We start from the raw sequence: 25,497 nt of genomic DNA, 5'->3' as shown, positions 1-25,497 counted from the left end.
TGGCAAATAACCAGGTGGGTGAACGATCACAATTGTCTGGGTGACTTGATGAGTAATAGCAATGCTAGTCTAACATCTTCGGTTATTGCTAGACACGTTGTTCATAGCATTGAAGACGATCTTGGGTACAAAGTAAAGAACATAGTCAGTGATGTTAAAAAGGTGTTGAAGGTGGATGTTTCTTATAAAAAGGCTTGGTACGGCAGACGCAAAGCTATTGAACTTGTTTTTGGTTCTTGGGAAACAAATTTTGCCGAACTACCAAAATATCTTGACGCACTTGTGAAGTCAAATCAGGGAACCGTTATCAGGTGGTTACACCATTCTGATAGTACGGATCACGTGAAGACATTTAAGTATGTGTTCTGGGCCTTTTCACCGGCTATTGATGCATTTCACATGTGTCGGCCGGTAATATGTGTTGACGGCACTCATTTGCGTGGCGAATATAAGGGCAAACTACTTGTGGCCGTCACGCAGGATGCGAACAACCACATTATTCCAATAGCTTATGCCATAGTCGACGAGGAGACCATTTCTAGTTGGTCTTGGTTCATGGAGCAATTTAGATACCACGTCGCCCGCGATCGATATCCCATTTGTGTCATTTCAGATCGGCACCCCGGTATTATTCATGCTATGGAAAATTTTGACTATTGGCAAGAACCTTTGGCCTTTCATAGGTTTTGCCTACGACACGTTAGAAGTAACCTAATGACTCACTTCAAAGGTTTGAATCTAAAAAAGTTGTGTTGGGCAATGGGAAGGGCCAGACAGTTGCGCAAGTGGAGGGCATTCAAACGAGAATTAAGGAGCACGTTTCCAGATGCATGGACCTATCTGTCTAACATTGAAACCGAGAAGTGGTGTCTAACTCATGACGGTGGCCATCGCTGGGGTATTCTCACAACTAACATGTCCGAAAGTTACAATAATGTATTTAGAGGAGCACGTCACTTGCCTATCTGAGTTTGTATTGATTTGACTTTTCATCGGACAGTAGAGTTGTTTAGAACAAGAAGGGAGGATGCCAGACACTGCAAATATCCATTTCCTCCAAAGATTTGGTGAAAGTTTAAGAATTCGAATCAGAAAGCGGGAAGCCACCGGGTTGTTGAGTTCGATGGCTCTGCAGGGGTGTATAAAATGACGACAGGCCGCCGTGTGGACGGCAAAGGGGGCAATATACAAACGGTCAAGTATTTGAAAAAATCTTACTCTTGTGGTAAGTGGCAGTGCTACCGACTTCCTTGTTCCCACGTGTTGGCCGTGTGCAGGCATCGCAGGGATAATCCGGGGGCGCAGGTAGATCCGCAGTTTACAAAAAGGCGATGGACAGTTCATTATTCAGGAAAGTTCTACCCTTTGCCACATCCGGATACTTGGCTCCAACCGGATTGGGAGTTACAGGCAGATCGCAGTAAATATGTTGCCCGTCGGGCGGGGAGGGTACGAGTTAGAAGAATTCAGAATGAGATGGACGAGAGAAATCCGGAGGAACCAAGAAGGTGTACAAATTGCCATCAGTCGGGTCACAATAGAAGAAATTGTCCTAATTTTAGAGTTTGACATCATCCGTTTTAGGGATGGGAACCAGTGTACTAACCACGTTTGTTATGTCATTATGTTGGATTATGGAATTAATATGATTTATGCTATGTCATTCTGTTTATCAGTACTTTACTCGTTATATTTCAGTGTCATTTTTAGCATCCATATATTTCAGGTGTTGCATTAGTTTTAGCAACTACCAATCTACTATCTAAATGTGTAGTAGCCTTATATGTTACATAATGCATTTGCAGCTATTGTTTTCTGTATGGCCGACGTTCCTACACATGCAGCCTTGCATCCGGGGCCATTCGTGTATGATATTATCTCAGCAGGCACTGCACACCGGGCACATTCTATATTTCACGGGCACATTGTAGGTGAGCAGCTTGATGTTAGGCGGTGTGATAGGCACTTTTGGGAGCATACACCTATCCCTGAGACCGTTCGACAGTATATTCGATTGGCTGGCTTTGAAAGGGTGCTTGATTGTGGATATATGATGCTCGATCATGCTTTGATCACTAGTTTGGTGGAGCGGTGGCGGCCCGAGACGCATACATTTCATCTCCCCGTCGGAGAGACTACGGTTACTTTGCAGGATGTGGAGGTTCTGTGGGGTCTACCCATAGACGGTCCTCCAGTTATAGGAATTGATACATCTCATAGTGTTGAGGAGTGGAGGAATTTATGTGGGGAGTTGATTGGATTTTATCCAGCGATGTCAGATTTTGATGGGCAGCGTCTCAAATTAGGCTGTTTAGCTAGAGTATTAGATACAGAGTTGACACCTGCAGCTTCGGATGTCCAATGTAGACAGCGGGCCCGTGTATACCTGCTCCTGCTATTAGGCGGTCATTTATTAGCAGATAAGTCCGGTAACAAAGTCCCCCTATTGTATATGCCATTACTACGAGGTTTGGAAACTGTTGGGCAATATAGTTGGGGAAGCGCGATATTAGCAACTCTGTATCGATCATTGTGTAACGCCACATCTCCCTCTAGATCGGCAATTGCGGGACCATTAGTTTTGCTTCAGGTACATTTCCTCCAGATTCAACGTGTTAAACTTTAAGTAGGTGATGATTATACGGTCAATTAATACATTCAAATATAATAAATTACAGCTATGGGCGTGGGAACGTATACCAACAATGTGCCCTGATCGTGTGCAGCCGTTAGAGCACTATCCTGGTCCATATGGAGCTCGGTATGTATATATCAAATATATTTCTGTAATACTAATACGAATCAACTATCTCCTTTAACAAATATTTTTTCAATTCGTTCCCTCAGGTGGAATGTTCAATTTGATGTACACAGAGTGGCAAGACATGTTGTATCTGTATTCCGAGATCAGTTGACAGGCTTACGTGCCCGAGAGGTACACTAATTGTCTTTTGATGTCATAATGATCGGTTTTTGCCGTTATATTTCAGTAAGATGTTTAAAATTTATATATATATGTTGGTTGTATGGCAAAAAAGATTATGCTTGAGTATCGTCAAAATGGTTGGATTGGTAGGGAGTTTCATCCGGTTATAGGGGAGGTGCTGGGAGGATTTTTTAAAATTTAGATGTAAAAACGCGCATGAATATTGTGATGTATTGTCTGTATGGCGAAATTGAATAAGTATTGGTTTTGCAGTTTATATGGCAGCCGTACTCGGACGATATTCTCGCATCTTTGCCTGCATATTGTACTGCAGGACGCGGCATTTGGAGATCTGTCACGTATCTCATATGTTGGGAAGTTGTCGAGCCACATCTTCCGAATCGAGTTATGAGACAGTTCGGATATCATCAGCCCATGCCTGATCTAAGATTGACCGATAATCAATAGGCACTGCATTCTCTTGATCGTCGTGGCAAGGGGAATCAAGACTGGATAACTAGACATGCACCATATATTGATGTGTGGACAGATCGGCCTATGCATGTGGAGGACGGTGCTGTAACTGAAGATCCTACCTATCCGTCCGATGAGTATCGTCAATGGTATCGCGAGCGGACAGTGTTATATATTTCAAATCCTACTAGGCATCCCGTTTATCCGGAGGGCTTTCAGGGGGATAGCGCTAGAGCACAATATCTAGTAAGTGTTCCTTACAATTACTGAAACAGATCCTTCAAACAAATCCCAAGTTGATTAAGATTTAACTCTATTCTAGCCGACTCATCCCAACGTTATATCTCCAGATGGATGCTATGTCTCAAGTATATTACATGGCTGAGACCTGTGTCGCACAAAGTGACGAACAGCACACAAGTTATTTTAATGCAATGAAGGACTTTGCATCCATGACATTGGACACTGTAGGGGAGTCATCCCGACTTGCATTTCGCCCTCCACGAATACCCCAGCAAATTCCGCAACCAGCAGACCCGCGTCGCCTTGAAAGAGCTCCTAGGAATGTTCACGGAGGTCAGCATGGTGGTGGACGCCGTCGTAGACTCCGGTCACCAGGACCCACCGTCCAAACTGGATGTGATGGACGGTCACAGGCTACCGAGCATCAGGGCAGTCGTATGTACAGCCGCCATCCTAGGTCGCCAGTGCCTATGGCGGAGTTTACGCCCCTTACAGATTTACATCTTGCAAGTGGTGAACAACATGTAGGAGGTACAGATGAAGGCCCAAGTTTCCAAGCTATTGATGCTAGACTTGAGTCACAGATTACTCAAGTCGAGGTTGCGATCCCAGTCCAGCCATGTCGAACACAGAGAGTGCGCAAACCCAGAGGATGTGGCACTCATGGAAGACTTGGACATCATTGATATTCAGCACAGGGCATTCTGTAGTTGTTGTTTGTTTCTCCTTTTGTTTATATTCTTTACTTTGGCGAATAGTAGTTTTATTTTTAAAATATTTGGACACGTTGCTGGAAATATGGGTATGAGAAATAATCACTCCATAATCATCTGATAAAAAATCACTTGGACAACGTGCGAGGTACTCAATCTAAAAAAAATGCCTATATGTAAATAATACTTCACTTTATTATTTAAAATACAAGGGCACGAAAAGAATATTTTATTTTGTATCTCTTCTTATGATCTTACGGAAGTCACAATTGGAATGGAATTGTAAATAACACATTGCAATCAGGAAATGTGATGATTTGAAATTTAAATATGGTAACATGCGCATTAACTAACCACTTGAAAGGAAGGTGAACAAAGGTAAAAGCGAACTTAGCCAATTGAAGGTGAAGCTCTGCAAAATAGCTGTAAAACCTGTGAGAAAGATGTAGCAAAACGGCTCTGCCAATTGACCTGAGGAAAGAGACAGATCCGCGCCTCGGATCTGTCTCGTGATAATAGATACGAGCTCGGATCCATATGATCCGGGGACTGTCCGTCGTAGATCCGAGGTCGGATCCTAACGACCTCAAACCACTTACTGCAGAAGTAGATCAGAGGCCTCGGATCTAACTTGTTAATACGGGTCCGTTCTCGGATCCAAGTGATCCGTGGACTTTCCCTTGTGGGTCCGAGGTCGGATCTTTAAAAACCTCGGATCCCTTACTGCAGAATTACAGCCGAGGCCTCGGATCATTCTTGTCAACAAGGATCCGTGCCTCGGATCCGTATGCAGCAACTACCACGCTTTATTTTTTACGCCTTTCCTATATTTGTACAATTTTGCTCCCAATCTGTTGTGCAGTTTGTCCTCTTAATTAGCCCTTACATTTCTTTCAGTTCGTGCATAAATTTCATACTTCAATAACCTTCACGGTGTTAAGTCAATTAACGCATTAATCCACTAATTTGAATTCGTTTTGAACCCTTAAATAAGTTCCTGTAGACATTTGTAAAAGGCAGCCCCTTGTTACCCAGTACATGATTCATTGGAGCAGAAAATTAATTATATTATTCTTTAATTTAGGCATCAATTGCTTTTGTCATTTAAGCATAGCTTTGTTGCAATTTCGCCTTATCGTGACTATATCAAGCACTTACTAACGAAATTAAGTGAAAATGGCAAATATCATTAATCATGCAAATTTCCAAGCGAGGTAATTTTGCTTATTTAACCGAATATACTTCCTAAAAACTAAAAATCCTAATTGCATAGTGGTACGAAACTACATAAGTTGGACAAGATAATCCAATAAGAAAACTACAAAGGTTGTCTTAACAAAAGAAAAGCAAAATAGAGAAATAAAAGATCCAAGCCGCTACTGAGCGTCATGGCTGCTCGGAACGAGGGTTTATTGCCTCCTCCGCTCTATGAGGACCCTGTGAGGTACCAATATGGCCCTCCTCCTGATGAGGTGTCGGAGTAGGCGACCGGCGGATGTTGAAGTGTTCTTCCATCGCCCGAAGACGGCGATCATGCCTGTCTAGTCGCTCCGTCATCCGTCTCTCCATTTGATCGATACGCTCGACGACTCGTCCCTCCATACAGCAAATGGCATTTAGGAGCTCTTGCCATTTTGATCTCGGAGGAGGTGGTGGTCGAGGAACAGGAGGAGGAAGAGCTTGCTGCGCCTCCGCCTCTCGAGTTTCCACTTGTGGTTCAGTGTGCGGAGGAGGCTGGGCGGAAGTCGATGCCTCTCCAGTGTCTCGAACCAGAGCAGCTCCAAAATCCGTAGCAATGCCCAAAGCTTTGAGTATAGAGGTATTAACCTCCTCGACAGACCTGGTGACGATAGCTCGCTCGGTTCCAAGAGGAACCTTGACCTTCTCAAATATGAGGGATAGCAGTCTTGGAAACCCGAAGCAGGTCTCGCCGGCCCTCATGCGAGCTGTAGTCCGCATATAACTGATGATAATGCTGGGTAGAGGAATGCCGGTCAGCTGCGCACCCACACCATGCATCATTTTGTCCAAAAAGTAGAGATCACTATTGCGGAGCTCCCGTTTTCCACTTTTTTTTGGTACCACATTGAAGGCAAACAGGTAGAAGATTAGGTGGTACCTATGCTCGAATGAATTGGCGTAAACTGTAAGCTTCTTCGCAGTTCCTCTCTCTCTATACTGGCCCTTGAGGCATCCAACCGCCTCTCCCACCTGCCAAGGGTCTCGCGCCTTGAACTCCTTCGTCAATTTGATATCTTGTCCTTCGTCTTTGAGTTTGACGAACTGTCCCAGTGTATCCCGAGTAAGAGCCACTCTCTTGCCTCGAACCCACGAGACGATGACATTGCCACTGTGACTTTCTTTGTTTTCCACGTTGGCATAGAACTCCCGGACCAAGGTTGGGTAGTAATGCTTGGGAAGTTGTAAGATGTTCTCCCAACCAAGGCGCTTGAATGCTGTGGAGATGTGGTAGTGTGCATCCACTTCCGGTGCCAAGTGCTTCTCGATGATAATCTCCTTGTCTAAGCCGAATTCATACCATATTTGGTTTTCAAGCGAGGTGAATCGAGTGGTATCGTAGTCCGGAGGTGGCTCGTCACGGCTAGTAGACGCGGTCTTCCGGCGAGAGCGAGGTGGTGGCTCTGGTGACGGAGATTCCTCTTCAGGTGACTCCTCATGCAAGGAAGGTGTGTGTTCCTCTGTCGACGAAGATGGAGGTGTCGGTGCTCTAGACCTTCTTGTGCGAGCCATAATACCTATACCAAAATCAAGATGAACGTTCATTAGAAATCGTAGAAACTTGCTCGCACGTATTAAATAAGAATTTAAAAAAATTTCGGCAGAGTTTCCCCTTAAAAAAGGGCTAAACTACCTGCCAACATTTACCAAAAATTCAAGCAAAAAATCTACGTAAGACATCACAAATACAATTCTCACATTGAGAATGAATATTACCAACAAGGTTGTCATGATACGCTAAATACTTCCAATACTTTGACAATTAAAACCATTTGTAAGATTGGAATAAAATTTGAAAGTCAAGTAGACTATCAATGACACTATGCTATAACATTAAGCTTCCCCAAACATCAATTCATCGAAGCGTCTTACATCAGGCCTACGAAAAACATCTTCAATTCAAACAATTCTCAACTTTTGGCACTTTCCTTCAAACCAATACATAACTACCCACTATACTTACCACAATTTATCATCAATTTGCATAAAGATGCACTTATTTCAAGCAAACAAATGCAAATTATACACGAAAACAAGAAATTGCAAACAAAAGTCTAGTGTGCTTTCATGAGAAAAATTATAAAATTTCTCACCATATTAACAAATTTCTCAAATCTAAGCTAACAACCATAACTAAATGTATATATTATCACAATGTAACACAATTGTATCAAGAAATTTCAACAAATAAGCTTTTATCACAATTACTCAAAAACTAAAAAAAATATGCAAAAATAGGAATTATAAAATCTCAAAAAAAATTGCAAATTGTTACCTCAAATGTAAAGGAGGATGCTGGAGGATGATAATGATGAAAAATGAGGGAGACACAAGTCCAATTTTACCCACAAATAAAACAAATTCCTTGCGGCCCAAAATTGCCTTTTTAATATCAAAATCCACTTTTGATGATGTTTTGTGGTGAAATAGCTTACGGTTTATGATCATACAAGGGTTAGGGAGGTGTTTATGGTGAAGGATTGGAGATTTGATAGACTAAATAGAACATTGGAGAAAAGGGGGTAGGGTTTCGGTGAGAAGAGGGAAGAAATATTTGAAAAGTGCAGAAACGAACCCTCGTTTCTGCTTTATCCGCGAACAGATCCGAGGTCGTATCTGTTCTTGTAGTCCTCGGATCCTACATGGCTCGGATCAACAACTGCTGAAGTTTATCCGAGGTCTCGGATCCAACTGGAACTTGAATGATCCGAGCTCGGATCTCCTGGGTCAATTTTTTGCGCTTCAAACGATCCGCGGTCGGATCCTTCTGGGTTTTATAGGATACGAGCTCGGATCATCACAATTCTGCACTAATTACACCAACTGCAATTTTCCAAACATTTTCTCCCTTTTCCGACTAATTCCAAATAAGCTACAAAACTCACCAATTTTTTGAATCCACCAATCGCTATTTTAAATGCAAAAAATGATTATTGTTAGTCTCACTGTTGTCGAGTGGCATGAAATTCACACAACTTTACAGCCAAGAAATCATAACTGTGACGTATTTAGTGGTAGTGACTTTTAAATATTTACTAAAGTTAAGAAGTCCAAATACGTATTAATCAAACGTCAAAAAGAATTAAGGAAATGAGTGGTTGTAGACCTCACATTTAGCAAATGCGAGGTCAATATGACCTCGCATTTGGCAAATGCGAGGTACGCATGACCTCGCATTTAGTGGTACGCTTCTTTTTTTTTTTTTTAATTTCGGTTGGCTCAAAATTCATGTCAACTTCGCATCTAGCAAATGCGAGCTCAAGGAGCTCGCATTTACTAAATGCGAAGATCCCCAACATAGAAAACGATACACAAAACGCCCCCTTTGTAGAATTTTTTTAAATTTCATCATATTTTTAGAAATTTCTCCAATTGCATGTTCCCATTCTAAGTTTTTTTCTCGGTTTGTTTGGATGTTGAGTTTTGTGTTTTCGTTGTTTGAGATCGAGTCTTTGATGTTGGGTTGAGATATCTGCTGGGTTTGGATGGAAAAATTACATCTGATGAACACAATAAGGGTAGCTAATCGTAGCTGGAAAATTGCACAGCTTTGTTATTTGATGCTTGCATGATCTTTTGAATGAATTTCTGGTATTTAAAAACAAACATTTCTTGGTGAGAAGTGAGATGAATGCTTAGTGATTGTGTTGTATTAGTTGCTTGAGATATCAAAATGTTGGTTGCTTGAGGTAGTGAAATGGAAAGGAAGCTACGGTAAAAATTGCAGTAGAAAGAAACCAGCAAAGTTGCAGAAGGTTTCTTCGTAAGCTTTGCATGGAAAGGTTCTCAAAATTGCATTGCTGCCCCCAAGTTTCCTGAAACTCTGTTATTGCCTAGAAACTTTTGGAAATCAATCAAATTGGTCCCTTTCAAATGTCAATTTCCTTTGGTATGTTTTAATGTGTTTATTGGACAGGATATGCATGAGTTTTAGGGGATGAAATTTGGTGATTCAATAAGTTTTTGATAGATTTAGTTTTGATTGGGTTTTTAGTAAAACAATTAGGAATTGTTTTGGGTCATTTGCTTGTCTAATCGTAACAAATCGGTTTTTATTTATTTTTATGAATTTTATCCTTTGATTGGTAGGGTTTACCTTAAGCCCTTAATCTTAATCTACTTGCTTTTGGACCCTTAATGTTTGCAATAATAAATTGATTCCTCAAACTCCTTTAATTATTTCGATTGGGTCCTGGTTTTTTTCAATTTGATGAATATGGGTTGTTTGGTTTATTTGAATGTTTTGAGTGATTCGATTTCGTGTTTATTTTCATTTCATATGATTATTTTGTTTATTAAAGTGATGCCTTGACATTTTCTTTGTTTTTTGAGGGTAAATAAGTAATTTCATTTCATTAGGACTCCAACTCAAGGGAGGTACACCCTATACCTTATTTCTTACTTTATTTGACTCTATGTGCCCTATGTGACTTTACGTGTTTGATTGCATGCTCTTGAATGTTTTTTTTTATTATTTATTTATTTCATTTATTTATTCATTAGCTTTATTGGCTTTAGTTTTCGTATATTTATTTTTAGTTCGATTTTGATCATTAGAAAGGCACTTGAATGCCAAAGTTGTAATAGTTAGGGATTATTTTATTTTATTTTATTTTTTCCCCTTAGATTGTAGTAGGGCCTCCCCAAGTGTAATAGTTAGGGGTTCATTTGCTTCATTTTGCTTTGTGTGTGGTTTGCATGCCTAGATGCTATGTGTTACCGCTTTCTTAGGGCTTTAGCATCTAGATATGCATGCTTACGTGTTATGTGAATTACGTGCTCACATGCCTACTTGTTTTAACTATGCCTATTGATTTTGTATGTGGTGGATGTAGACGCACGATATGGCCGTGGCTAGTCCAATGCTAGTCATGGCTATTTATTTCCAATTGCTCACAAGTCCAATGCTTGTGAGAGAGCGTTAGTAAAGGGCTAGTCCAATACTAGACCCAATAGGGCCATCCGTCGCTAGTACATACTCGCATGCCCTCACTATATTTCATCCATCTTTCATTTTAGTATTTTCTCATTTTTTTGCATGCTCCCCTAAATATTTAAGGCTGCATTCTCATTTTAGACTAGCTCATTTGCTTGCATAAGTTAGGGAGTCACCCTTTTGATAAGGGAAATAGACGAGTATGGCTACACATAGCCTTAGCACGCTTGTTTTCCTTCTAACCAAAAGGCAAATTAAAAGTCACGATTAGGGTCTCCCCGTACCCGTATTGCTTGCATTCCTCTAGGGCTCGTACATTTCATTTACTCACTATCACTTTACACTCTCACTTCATATATTATTACTTTTCCACATATGACTCTTATCTTACACATTCTCACTCTACCACTAGCACTTTACATACTACCACTGAGCACACATGCACTTCACACTATCACTTTACATACCTCACCTTGCACCCCCATTTGCACACTCCCACTCACACACTATTATTTTTATTATTATTAATTTTTTTCATTTCACACAAGCTCATGCTTTCTCGTTGCATACATTCATTCCATTCATTTTTTTCGCCATTAGCATTACTCGTGACCTCTTGGAGGGCTTATCCTTGGCTATTACAACTCATGTGATTTAGTCCGATCAAGCCTCTAAGAGATATTGGTCCCTTTCGATTCCTCATTAGGTTTAGAATTGCATTCATATTAGTTACATCCAAATGCGATACGTCTTTTGGGTAAAAATTAGGAAAATTATCACTAAATCATGCAACTAATTTAGGCTAGGGTAAAAGGGTGCCTTAGACTTTGTCTTTGCCTTCCCTTTTATCAACCGTGACCCCCGAACTCGTCTCTTTGATTCTCGTACACTAGGAGTCATCTAAAAAGGTTTTTTGTAAAAATGTAGGAGTCGCCACTTGATATTGAGTTAGGGTGTACCAAGTCACCCAAAAAAGTAGTTTTTTAGAATCACTCGGTCTTCTAGACCTATTCTTGACATGAGAACTTGTCTCACATAGGAATTGATGGAAAGTGGACACCATGGAAAGAGAGCTTTATATAAGAATATAAGATATGTGCTTCGGCCTTACCAGCAGCTGAACCACCCAAAGAGTCCAATTTCTTTGATTTAATAGCTTAGCTAATCTAATGGGGAAAGCTCGCTTCGCAAATTGTTTAGTTTCATCGAGGGGGTTATGAGTTGGGCTAAGTAAGAAGCTGGACTCGGCCAGTAGATCCGCTATAGCTTGCCCTTTCATCGCTTTTCGGAAACTCATCCGCTGATTCTTTAACATCAGTCGGTTCGGACCTCCACTTAGTTTCACCCAAGCTTCATCCTAGTCATGGATAGATCACCCAGGTTCGGGTCCATAAGCAGTGACAATTGCCCTATGAAGACTAGCTTTCGCTACGGCTCCGGTGGGTTCCCTTAACCAAGCCACTGCCTATGAGTCGCCGGCTCATTCTTCAACAGGCACGCGGTCAGAGCCCTGGGCTCCTCCCACTGCTTGGGAGCTTACGGTTTCATGTTCTATTTCACTCCAACATTATCCTAGTTTTGCCGAGGGAGCAACCCCATTTTTCACCTTGAATTGGTCAAAATATGCGGAATTTCTTTCGGATGTCCGGTATTGTCATTGTGAGCGTCCGACAGTTTTCGACTTCCTTTTTCTTCTTTTAATTACTTTTTTGAATCAAATTTCTTCAGAGTTGAAAAGTTTTTTCATTAAAAAATTGTCAGTTTGAATTATCCAATTATTTTGTAAACATAAAAAGAAACGGGATCAAAATCATCATTCTCCCCCTTTTTGATGATGACAAACAATGGATGATATTTTGAAAAAATTTTGAGCAAAAACTCCCCCTTACACATAACATCCATAACCAATTTAAAATCATTCGGTACCAATATGAGCAAAGCCATGAGCAAAGTAATTTCCATCATAGTCAGTATAATATCATAAAAAACTCTCCCTTTTTGTCATCATAAAATCAGAAAGTAATTGCCATCAAAAGTAACATAATCAGCTAACATCAAAATCAATCAATGGCAACCATCATCAGCCAATATCAATAGAAAAATAATATCAAAGGATATCAATAAACATCAATGATACCAACATTCATATCAACCAAAATTCATTAATAGTAACATTCAAAAACGTCAAAGGAAACATAGTACGAAACATCAAAAACATAAAAAATATTACAAAAGAAAACTGAAAATGCATCCTAATATGAAGTGCAAATGACCCTAGAATGCCTAAAATGTAATCTTAGACGATTCAAGCCTTCTCCTTGTAAGACAAAATGGAAAGGGATCCAATTCATTTTCAGTTTCTTCATCATCTGCTTCACTTCCTTCAGTGGCTGGAACCTTGTCTTTATCTGAAGTTGGGAGATCATGAGGAGTAGGCTAAGAGATCGAGGCATCCACTTCAATAGTGGGAGGAATGGACTCAGATCATGGCTCCTTTTCATGTGTAAGTTCTTCCTCTTATAGGACAGGAGGCATAAACAAATTTCTTTTATTCAAGAATGCAGCCTGTTGCTCAAGTTTCATGGTCATCATTAGGCCATCTTCAAGAAGAAAAACATGATTCTTGAGATTCTCAAGTAACCCAATGACTTCGTTAGTGGATGAAGTGGGTTGAGAAGAGAATTTGCGAGAATGAATGGAAAAGCGTGAAGTAAGACGAGGTTGTTTGGAAGGTCTAGGAGTAACAGAGCTTTCATGACGACTTTTGGTTCGAAACTCCAAGAGAGCTTCCTTATAACACCAATGGCCATCGATATTTTTTCTCTCAAGATATGCTTTGGTGAAAACAAAAGAGAAAGTTTCTTTTTGAGATACTCCAGTAAAGGAAATTTTGAAATGAGCAAAAATTTAAATTAAAAACTTTCCATAAGAAAGTTTCCTACGGCTATCAGTACTAAGTTTGACCAGAAATTTGCACATGACGAAATCAAAGTTAATTCAGATTTGCTCAACAAAGAAATAAAACAAGTAAAGTTTCATTTTGTTTGCATCAGTCCTGTGACCATCAATAGGAACCAACAGATTGGAAATGATTGTAAAAATGATCAGATTTTTAGGACTAAGATCCTCCAACTTGGTCTCAGCAGGTGTGTTAAAGCGAGAATGAAAGTAAGTCATCAATTTTTCAGTGTGAAAATGATGATAAACAGTTGAAAATTTTTCATATGAGAAAAAATTCGCAATTTTACTACGATAGCCTTTTTCAATTTTTGTTCTCAAAAATAAGATTGATAATATCAGGAGTAAGAAGAATGTCCACTCCATTAACACGAGAAATGAGTTCAGTATGAGAGTTACCCTTCCCAAGATTGGCAAAAAACTGATGTAACATCTCTGGGTAGTAGATGTTGGGCAGGGACAGAATATGAGACCATTTTTGGAAATTAAAAGCCTAAGAACAGGGTCTAAGTCAAGCTTACGGAATTCAGAGGGAATGATGGTTCTTTGTGTGATGAAACCTTTTTGTGAAATCTACTCAAATTTATCTCTGGCATTATTATCGATGAATCTAGGAAATGTAGTAGATTGTGGCTCAGTTTGATCAGTCTGTTTCTTTTTATCACTGAAAATGCATTTTTCAGACCAACGAGCAAATTTTTTTATTGATGGTACCTCAACTTCTTCATCTCTGAGTGAGGTTGTGCGTCCGGAATTGGAAGACCCGCCTCTCAATCGCACCATAGTGAAATGTCGAGTGATTTTCTTGCAGAATATGATGAGAATATGGATGAAATGGACTAATTGTGCTATCTAGACGAAAATAAATGCTCAAATCTGCTAAAGTGGGTGAGTTCTTTAAAAACTAGGTTTTTTGATAAAATATAAAATTTGGGATCGGATGAATGTTTGACAGTTAAAAGAAAGTTTAGCTGCTAATCTGTTTGCAAAGAGGCTGTGAGATTGTTTATGGAATCAATTTTTAGAAATTTTTCTTGAGAAGAAACGAATTTGAACTTTTGAAGTTTGAGGGAAAAGAAGGGGTGCGTCCGAGAAAGAGAAAATGTATCTGAATCAAATGAAGGGAAAACCCTTTATAATACGCCTTTTTGAGTGTCAGACGACCGAATGAAGAGAATTGTCCGACACTACCATCCGATGCAAAAATTTTCTGGAAAATAGTTTAAAACACTGTCGGACGCCTGTTCATCAACTATCTGACGTCCGATAAGGTTTGACCGAAAAATTTTTAGATAGTCTTTTCCAAAACATCCAATTTTGTTCTTAAAAATATAAATTGATCCATAGATAAAGTTTTTGTAAGAATATCATCAATTTGGTCTTTCGAACAAACATATTTTACACAAATTTCACCCTTTTGGATAAGATCACGAATGAAATGATGCTTTATGTTTATGTGTTTTGTCCTAGAGTGTTGAATGGGATTCTTTGTCAAATTTATGGCACTCGTGTTATCACAATACATAAGCACACAGTCATATACTAGTCCAAAGTCATTTAAGGTATGTTTCATCCATAACAATTGAGCACAATATGCATCGGCGGCTACATATTCTGCTTCTGCCGTAGATAAAGAGATAGCATTTTGTTTCTTACTAAACCATGATACCAAGTAATTACCAAGAAAATGACATGTACCACTTGTACTTTTTCTATCTATCCTACACCCATGAAAATCAGCATTCGAAAAATTATATAAGGCAAATTCATGACATTTAAGATACCAAAGACCATAATTCAAGGTTTTCTTTAAATATCTAAAAATTCTTTTAACAGCATTTAAATGAGATTCTTTTGGATAAGATTGGAAATGAGCACACAAACAAATATCAAACATAATATCGAGTCTACTTGCAGGTAAATAAAATAAGCTACCAATCATACCTCTATATTTCTTCTCATCAATTTTCGTACCTTTTTCATATTTGTCAAGTTTGGTGGATGTACGCATAGGAGTTCCAACTTGTTTCGAATCCTCTATTCCGAATCTTTTGAAAAGTTTCTTTGTATACTTTGCTTGATTAATGAATATAACCTCTTGAGTTTGAAGCACTCGGAGCCCAAGGAAGAAATTTAACTCTCTCATCATACTCATGTCAAACTCATTTTGCATGATAGTGAAAAAATCCTTGCATAAACACTCATTAGTAGCACTAATAATAATATCATCCACATATATTTGTACAATTATAAGATCATTGGAACTTTGTTTAGTGAAAAAAGTGGTATCCATAATACCCCTTTGAAAATCATTCTCAACCAAAAAATCACTTAAACGTTCAAACCAAACTCTTGAAACTCTTGGACCTTGCTGTAACCCATACAAAACTTTTCAAAGTTTAAATACATGATTTGGATATGTCTCATTTTCAAAATCGGGAGGTTGGTTAACATGAATCTCTTGATCAATAAATCTATTTAAAAAAACACTTTGAACATCCAATTGAAATAATTTAAAATTCTTGAAACATGCAAATGCGAGAAACATTCTAATTGATTCTAGTCTAGTTACGGGAGTAAATGTTTCATCAAAATCTATTCTCTCCTCTTAAGCATACCCCTTAGCCACTAGTTTAGCCTTATTTCTCATAATTTCACCTTTATCATTCAATTTATTTCTAAAGACCCATTTTGTACCAATAATGGAATGACTTTGAGGTCTTTTAACTAGTGTCCAAACTTTGTTTCTTTCAAATTGATTTAGTTCCTCTTGCATGACCAAAATCCAATTTTCATCTTTCAAAACATCATTAACATTCTTAGGCTCAAAATGAGAGACTAAAGCAAAATTATCCACTAATTGTTTAGATGAGAAGCGAGTTCTTACCTTTTCTGATGGATCACCAATAATGAGTTCTTTGGGATGATTTTGAACAAATTTTCAAACTTTTAGAAGATCTTTAGGTATACTAACACCCTTGTCATTGAATCTTTTTCTAACATCTTCTACTCCAATTGTTTCAACTTTCATATCATTTTCAAATGTCACTTTGCCACTTGATTTTAGTTTGAGTTTAATGAATTGTGATGGATCACCGGTTATGTGTTTTGAATAACTACCATTTATGAATCATTTTGATTCCTTAATGATGTTCATCAAATTCACCTACACAAGAGTTTAAGAAATAATATTTGGTACCCTTTAATTTTGGGTCATTGAGAGTTAGTATCATATCTAACTATCCACATACATTTTATGCTTCTTCTCATGTTCTTCCTCACATAGCAATCACTTTTCATGTGACCTTTTTGACAACCAAAAATACACATAACCAAAGAGTTATTTACATGAAAAGATTTAATAGATCTTACTTTTCTTCTCTTATGAATAGTAAATTCATTTGCACCAAAATTTAATTTCTTTTCATGAGTACCAAGATGAGACTTTGATCCATTTTCTTAAAAATAATTTTATTTTTTATGTTGGAGAAACTCATTTAAATTGTCCATTCGTCTTTTCAAATCACCTTGTTCCTTTTTAAACATTTCACAAAGTTTTGGTTTTTCTATTAAGCTCATTTGTAGATCAATCTCACCTTTTTTCAAGTAATCATTTTTAATTTTTAATTTTTAATTTTCTTGAAAAAGACATGCATTGTCCTGAAGAAGAAAAATAATTTTGTATTTTAATTCCTTGTTTCTAGCATAAGATTCGTTCAAACTATCATGTAATTTTTCAATGAAAGATTCAAGATCATCATTAGTTTCATCATCACTTTCAAGTTGAGGGTTACAAGTTGTTTCCTCATTATCTTCAATGGCCATGAAAATCATTTGAGCAGATTCGTTTTTCTTTTCAATTTCACCATCGGAGTTGCACTCATTCCATGTGATTTGGAAGTTGTTGAATATTGATTTTCTTTCAATTTTCCCTTCTTTCTTCTTCTTCATTGGACACTCACTCATGTAGCATCCAAGTTGAACGCATTCATAGCATTTGTCACCTTATTTTTTGTTGACCTCTTGTTTTCCTTTGTTTCTTGCATTATTGAATTGATTGGAGTTCGAATTGCTAGGTCCTCCTTTTCTGAATCTTCTTTTGTTTAGCATTCTTTTGAAACTTTTTGTGATGAGAAATAGGTCATTGTCATCAACATCCATATCTTCACCATCCAATGAAACCGAATCATCTTCATTTTGAGATGCTTTTAGAGCAATGTTCCTTTTTACTTTTACATCTTCTTCTTCTTGTACCTTGGTCTTAAGATTCAACTCATAAGATATTAGAGAGTTTATAAGAGACTCAATAGGCATTGAATTCAAATCTTTCGCATCTTCAATAGCAGTCACTTTACTTTCCCAATCTTTAGATAAACTATTTAAGATTTTTCTATTTTTCTCTCCTAAGAAGTATTCCTTTTTCAGAACCCCTAAATCCTTAATAAGATCATTAAATCTACAATATATTTTATCAATATCTTCATGAGATTCCATCTTAAATGACTCATATTTAGTAACCAAGATAGACTTCTTTTGTTCTCTAACATTCTCACTATCTTCATGCATTTTTTTCAATTTGTCCCAAATCTCTTTAGCTGACTTACTGCCTTTGACCCTCATAGATTCATTTGAATCTAAAGCATTATATAAAATATTCATAACTTTTGCATTTCAGGTGAGATGAGCTCTATCCTCTGCAGTCAATTCATTTCTTATTTTTGGTTTAGGTCTATGAGTATTTTCATCTTCTATTGAGACATCATATGGACATTCATTAACAATAAATCACAATTCAATGTCAATCGATTGCAAGAAGATAATTATCCTCTCTTTCCAACTCACATAATTTGACCCATTAAACATTAGAGGTCTAGTTACAGATTGTCCTTCAAAAAATATGGCATTGTTGGTTGTCATCTTTACTCCTAAGCCGCTTGAACTTAATCTCTAGGAGACCAAATTCTGATACCAATTGTTAGGGCCGAAGAGAACCTAAGAGGGGGGGTGAATTAGGTTGATTAAAAAAATCAGGTTATGGGCACTTTTTACTCAATACGAAATTACCCTCTGTTTTTAAGTGATCACACAATAAATCAATCAATAAAGGAGCAATATCACTTGAGAAAAGTAGAAGAGATATGCAACTTAAAAATCACAAGATGATAAATAAATAAAAAGAGAAGAATTGCAAACCAATTGACTATCAAGCTCCTCTTAAGTTCGAAGATCAATTCACAAAACAACCTTCTTCAAATTGATGAAATACAACCAATCTTGTGTACAAAGGAAGGCTCACTTTCTCCTTGCCCCAAGTTTCACTCGATCAAGTTAGGAAATTTTATCATCTCTCAGGATAACCCTCACAAAACTACACTATTAAAGTATTCTCTCACAAATGAAAATCTTACAAAGAATCTTACACCACAAAGAGTACAAATGTTCCTTTGAGAGTATTTTCTCACTAAAACAACTCTTGATCTTTTGTATTCTCAATGTGCAAAAAGTTTTTTGAAGTTTCTGACCGTGCACTATTTATGGGAGACTAAGAAAGTGCTTCATTAAAACTTCTAACAGATAGAAGGTAGTTGAAAAGTCAACTAGTCGTTGGGAGTATTGGATGTCCGTTACTTCCGATGCTTGCGTCCGAAAGCAGACAGAGAGTTTGAAAAATCATTTCGATTCTTTCGGACGTCCGGTGATGATGCTCTTTGTCCGATATGATCGTCCGGTACCTGCCCGTCTATCGGATGTCCGGTATTGTTATTGTGAGCGTCCGACAGCTTTCGACTTCCTTTTTTTTTCTTTCAAATGCTTTTTTGAATCAAATTTCTTCAGAGTTGAAAAGTTTTCTCATTAAAAAAATATTAGTTTGAATTATCCAATTGTTTTGTAGACATCAAAAGAAACGGGATCAAGATCATCATATTGATCTAACTTGCATGTGATTTTCCCTTGTTTCGAACACGAAAATCTTATGATCTTTTGAACGAGTTTTGGAAGTTGACATGTCTCAAATGTGGTAGTTTGAAATTGTGAACTTTTGATATATTCTTTTGGTCTCAGGACTTGAAAGCGGGCGAGAACGTGAGCCCGGTATTGAAATGTGAAATTTTCATTATATATGTGAGTGATCCAATTGCATGTTAGAACTTGTTGCTTGATTGACATGTAATCTTGACAAGCTTGTTAACTACATGAAAATTTGAAATGCTAAGCTGCTACTTGAAATGTAATCTTGAATACTTGATTGATTGGTTACCTGCTTGTGACGTGTTAAGCTTGCTTGACTTGCTTTTGGCTGGACAAGTGTGTACTTTATCACACTTGTCCTAACTTGACACTGTTTACAAGTGAAATGATGTTCATGCACATGACTTGAAGTCATTTGGGCATGTTACCAGTAATGATCGAATATTGAAGGAATGATAAATGTTAAGTGCCTAGTTGACTGATACATGTTGGATTATTGCCACTAATTTCCTGACGGAGCTAAGTCCTATGTCCGAAATAGATGGGAGCCACCTCTAGAGTCCAAATATGAATTATTGCCACTGATTTCCTAACGGAACTAAGTGCTACATCCGAAATGGACAGGAGCAACCTCTAGAGTCCGAATATGGATGATTGACCTTAAATAATTGGATGGAACGAAATGTTGTGTGGGGTTAAGTGTCACTTGCGACAGGGGGCCACCTCTAGAGCCTACAAGACTAAGTGCCACGTCATATAGGGTGGCCACCTCTAGAGCCCACACGAACCGCCTCTAGAGTTTGTATCAGTCCCGTATCCTTTGAAATTGAATGTACTATGCGTTATAGCTTGGCTTGTTCATGTTTATTTCATGAAATACGTGTTCGTACCACTGTTAAATGATATCTTTAGATATTTCTTGTTACATGTCAGATGTGATCATGCCTTAATGCGACCTTTAGGATGCCTGTTAGTTTGTTTTCAAGTTTTTTTGGAATCTCATTGGGCGAAAATTCATCCCTTTAGTTTGTTTTCCTTAACAGTGGTTGACAACGTGGAATCGGGGAAAATAGACAGTTCAAGAGTTGACATTTTGCTCTAAGTAACTTGCCATCTTAGTATATATTTCGTGATTTGATTAAACGACTTAAATGGTTATCCATTTGGTTGTATATATATATGTCTGGATGATTTGAAATTTTGGATGGTGTGTAATATTTAACCATAGAGTTTTGATGTTTATTTTTGGGATTCATGTTATTAAAGTTGGGAATTATTTTTATTTTTTGAGATTCGTGAATGATTCCTGTCGAGAGTTGGGTAGGCAGTCCGCCCAACCCTTTGGTTCGCCTTAGGGGAAAGGTGGGTCGTCACAGTATAAGCAAAGGTTCTATCTATTTAGATTTGGATGTTTGTCCTTTTTTTTTTTAATATTTGTCCTCGACACACTACTAAGAAAACTTCATTAAATAACTAAAAGGTATTGTGTTTAGGCAAAATATCTCATGTAATAATGTTCTTAGACCTTCTAATTTTTTATTTCTTATTTCACCTTGAGGCTAATTATAAACAACTTTATTGGGTTATTTTCTTACACTTTGTATCATAATTTAATCATTTTACATATGTCTAATGTTCAAATTAGCCTTTTATGTTTACTGCCTAAGATCAAAAACTTCATTAAACATAATATTATGCCAAATTATGGATCTATACATAGCATGAGCACTTGTCTAGCGAGTGGAAGAATATTGCTTTATATATAAAAAATTTCAGCATTTCAAAATGTTCGTTGTTGACAATAACTTCAATTAATGTTTAAATTATAGCAATTTTTTTTTTTGGTTTCAAAAAATATAATTGCAAAAGAGAATTCACAAGGATGGAAAATGGTTTAAAAGGAAATGTTTAAATGTCGAATTGGCAAGTGTCGGACAACAATCATTCTTTAAATTGTGTTCGTAACAAAAATTTCAATAATTATACATAAATAGTAGAAATATGAATTATTCAATACATGCTGAATTTGACACTTCAGATGCACACTATTATGGAAAGTAAATTTTTCTCAAGATATAGGCCATACTGGTTTTTCTTTTCTACTTTAACTGAGTCAGAATATACTAACATACACACGTATTTTAGTGGCATAAATGATGCGTAATAGCAGTCATTCAAATTCTAGTTCTCAGGAAAATATTGACACAACTTTGGTAGCATAGGCCACTTGTCAATTAGTGTAACATATTGCTAAAAGAATTTACACCTGTTATCCCTTTAATTTTCAATGTTTAATTTTTCATTTTTAGGATTATAAGAATTGTATAACTCAAAAAGAATAAATGAACATGTGTACAATTTTTAGAGTATAAGCCAAGGTTCTATCTATTTACGTTTTGGATGTTTGTCTTTTTTTTAATATTTGTCCTCGACACACTACTAAGAAAACTTCAATAAATAACTGAAAGGTATTGCATTTAGGCGAAATATCTGTTGCAATAATGTTTTTGGATCTGCTAATTTTGTATTTTTTATATCAATTGGAGAACAATTATAAAACAACACTTGTCATTATTTTCTCATACATTGTATCATTATTTGGCCATTTTACTTGTGTCTAATGTTCGAATAACTACATAGCTTCAGCACTTGTCTAGTGAGTGGAAGAATATTGCCCTATCTATAAAAAAAGTTCAACATTTCAAAATGTTCGTTGTTGACGATAATTTCAATTAATGGGTATATTATAGCAATTTTTTTTTGGTTTTGAAAAGATATAATTACAAAAGACAATCCGCAAATATGGAAAATGGTTTAAAAGGAAATGTTTAAATGTCGAATCGGCATGTTTCAGACAATAATCGTCCTTTAACTTGTGCTTGTATGAAAAAATTCAGTAATTATACATAAAAAGTAAAAATATGTAATGTTCAATACATGCTGAATTCGACACATCATATGCACGCAATTATGGAAAGTAAATTTTATTCAAGATATAGGCCGTACTGATTTTTCTTTTTCTTTTTCGCTTTAACTGAGTCTAAATATGCTAACGTAAGCTATTCATGCTCTAGTTGTCAAGAAAATTTTGACACAACTTTGGCAGTATATGCTATTTATCAATTAGTATAGCATATCATGGAAAGAATTTACACCAATTACCCTTTTAAATTTTGAATGCTTGAAGTCCTAATTTTTCATTTCTTTAGATTATAAGAATTGTGTAACTCAAAAAGAATAAATGAGTATGAATACAGATTTTGGAGTAAAAGTAAAGGTTCTGTCTATTTAGGGTTTGGATGTTTGTCCTTTTATAATATTTGCCCACACACTACTAAGAAAACTTCATTAAACAACTAAAAGGTATTGTGTTTAAGTAAAATCTCTTGTAATAAAGTTCTTAGCCCTTCTAATTTTGTATTTTTTATGTGACTTTGAGCTAAATTATAAAACAACTTTATTGGGTTCTAGTCTTATACTTTGTATCATTATTTGACTGTTTTGCTCGTCTCTTTTGTTCAAACTAGCCTTTATGTTTACAGCCTAATATCAAAAACTTTATTAAACAAAATATTATGCCAAATTACTAAAATATACATAGCATGAGCACTTGTCTAATGAGTAAAAGAATATAGCTCTGTATATCAAAAAACCGCAACATTTTAAATGTTTGTTGTTGACAATAACTTCAATTAATGTGTAAATTATAGCAATTTTTTTTTTGGTTTCGAAAAGACTTACAATCTGCCAATATGAAAAATGGTTTAAAAGGAAATATTTAAGTGCCGCATCGGCATGTGTTGGACAATAATCATTCTTTAAATTGTTTTCATAAGAAAAAATGTAGTTGTTATACATAAAAAGTAGAAATATGTATTATTCAATACATGTCAAATTTGACATATCAGACGCACACAATTATGGAAAGTAAATTTTATTCAAGATATAGGCCATACTAATTTTTTGCTTTAACTGAGTCAGAATATACTAACGTACACTCACATTTTGGTGTCATAAGTAGAGCTGTTAAACGAACCGAGCTGTTCGTTAACTCGATTCGTTTCGGCTCGTTCATGTTCGTGAAAGGCTCGTTCGAAATTTTAAACGAACCGAGTTCGAACGAATTTTTTTGTTCAATTAATAATCGAGCGAGCACGAACATGTTCGCGAGTTTTAACGAACGTTCGCGAGCATGCTAAACGAACGTTCGCGAACACAAATATGTTCGCGAGTTTTAACGAACGTTCGTGAACATAGACATAATTATCATTTGACAAATTTTTGGGTTAATTTTATGGCTGGACTTTTATATTTGGAGGGCAAATTTCTTTATTTTATTTGTTGTTTTTATGTTAATGTTAGTTATATAGTTAATGAATAATAGAATTTAGTCACTTAGTACTTTAATTATTTTTAAGAATAATTAATAATTTGCATGGCATATTTAAAGTATAAAATAATTTGGATTCGAGCATTTCGAACATGTTCGCGAACGGCTCGTTTATGTTAAACTAGCCGAACATGAACTCGAACTCGAACACGAATTTTACTTAACGAACCGAACACGAACACAAGTTTGGAGTTCGAAAATTAACGAACGAACACGAACGTTGTTCGAACTGCTTAACGAACAGAGTTCAAACATGAGATACTCGGTTCGATTCGGTTCGTTTACAGCTCTAGTCATAAGTGATACATAATAGCAGTCATTCATAGCCTAATTGTCAAGAAAATATTGACACAACTTTGGTAGTATAGGCCTTTTATCAATTAGCGGAATTTACTACTGTTATCCTTTTAAAATTTCAATTTTTTAAGTCATAAGTTTTCATTTCTTGGGATTGTAAGAATTTTGCAACTCAAAAAGAACAGATGATTATGAGTACAGTTTTTCAAGTATAAGCGAAGGTTCTATCTATTTAGATTTGGATGTTTGTCCTTTTTTTTTAATATTTGTCCTCGACACAAACCTAAGAAAACTTCATTAAACAACTAAAAGGTTTTGTGTTTAGGGAAAATATCTCTTGTAATAATGTTCTTAGACCTTCTAATTTTTTATTTTTTATTTTTTATTTCACTTTGAGGCTAATTATAAAACAACTTTATTGGATTATATTCTTAAACTTTGTATGAATATTTGACCATTTTACTTGTGTTTAATGTTCAAATTAGCCTTTTATATTTATTGTCTAAGATCAAACACTTTACTAAACATAGTATTATGCCAAATTACTGATCTATACATAGCATGAGCACTTGTTTAGTGAGTGGAAGATTCTTGCTTTATATATCAAAAACTTCAAAGTTTCAAAATGTTTGTTGTTAAGAATAACTTCAATTAATGTGTAAATTATTGTAATTTTTTTTGGTTTCGAAAAAATATAATTACAAAAGACAATCCGCAAGTATGGGAAATGGTTTAAAAGGAAATGTTTAATTGTTGAATCGACACGTGTCAAACAATAATCATTCTTTAAATTGTGCTCGTTAAAAAATTTTAATAATTATACATGAAAGTATAAATATGTATTGTTCAATACATATCGAATTCGACACATCAGACGCACGCAATTATGGAAAGTAAATTTTATTCAAGATATAGGCCGGTAGATTTTTCTTTTTTTGGTTTAACTGAGTCAGAATATACTAACATACACACACATTTTAGTGTCGTAAATGATACGTAATAGTAGTAAATCATACTCTTGTTGTCCAGAAAAAATTGACACAACTTTTATGGTATAAGCCATTGATCAATTGGTATAAAATATTGAGTGTTGTTATCCTTTTAAATTTTCAATGTTTTAAGTCCTAATTTTTTTCATTTCTTGGGATTATAAGAATTGTGTAACTCAAATAGAATAAATGAGTATGTGTACAATTTTTAAAGTGTAAGCAAAGGTTCTATCTATTTAGGGTTTGGATGTTTGTCCCTTTTTTAATGTTTGTCCTTGACACACTACTAAGAAAACTTCATTAAATAACTAAAAAGTATTGTGTTTAAGCAAAATATCACCTATAATAATGATCATTGACCT

The sequence above is a fragment of the Coffea arabica genome, chromosome 11c, assembly GCF_036785885.1.
Source record: "Coffea arabica cultivar ET-39 chromosome 11c, Coffea Arabica ET-39 HiFi, whole genome shotgun sequence".
In the NCBI taxonomy this organism is placed as follows: domain Eukaryota; kingdom Viridiplantae; phylum Streptophyta; class Magnoliopsida; order Gentianales; family Rubiaceae; genus Coffea; species Coffea arabica.
This window is presented reverse-complemented; position numbering follows the sequence as displayed.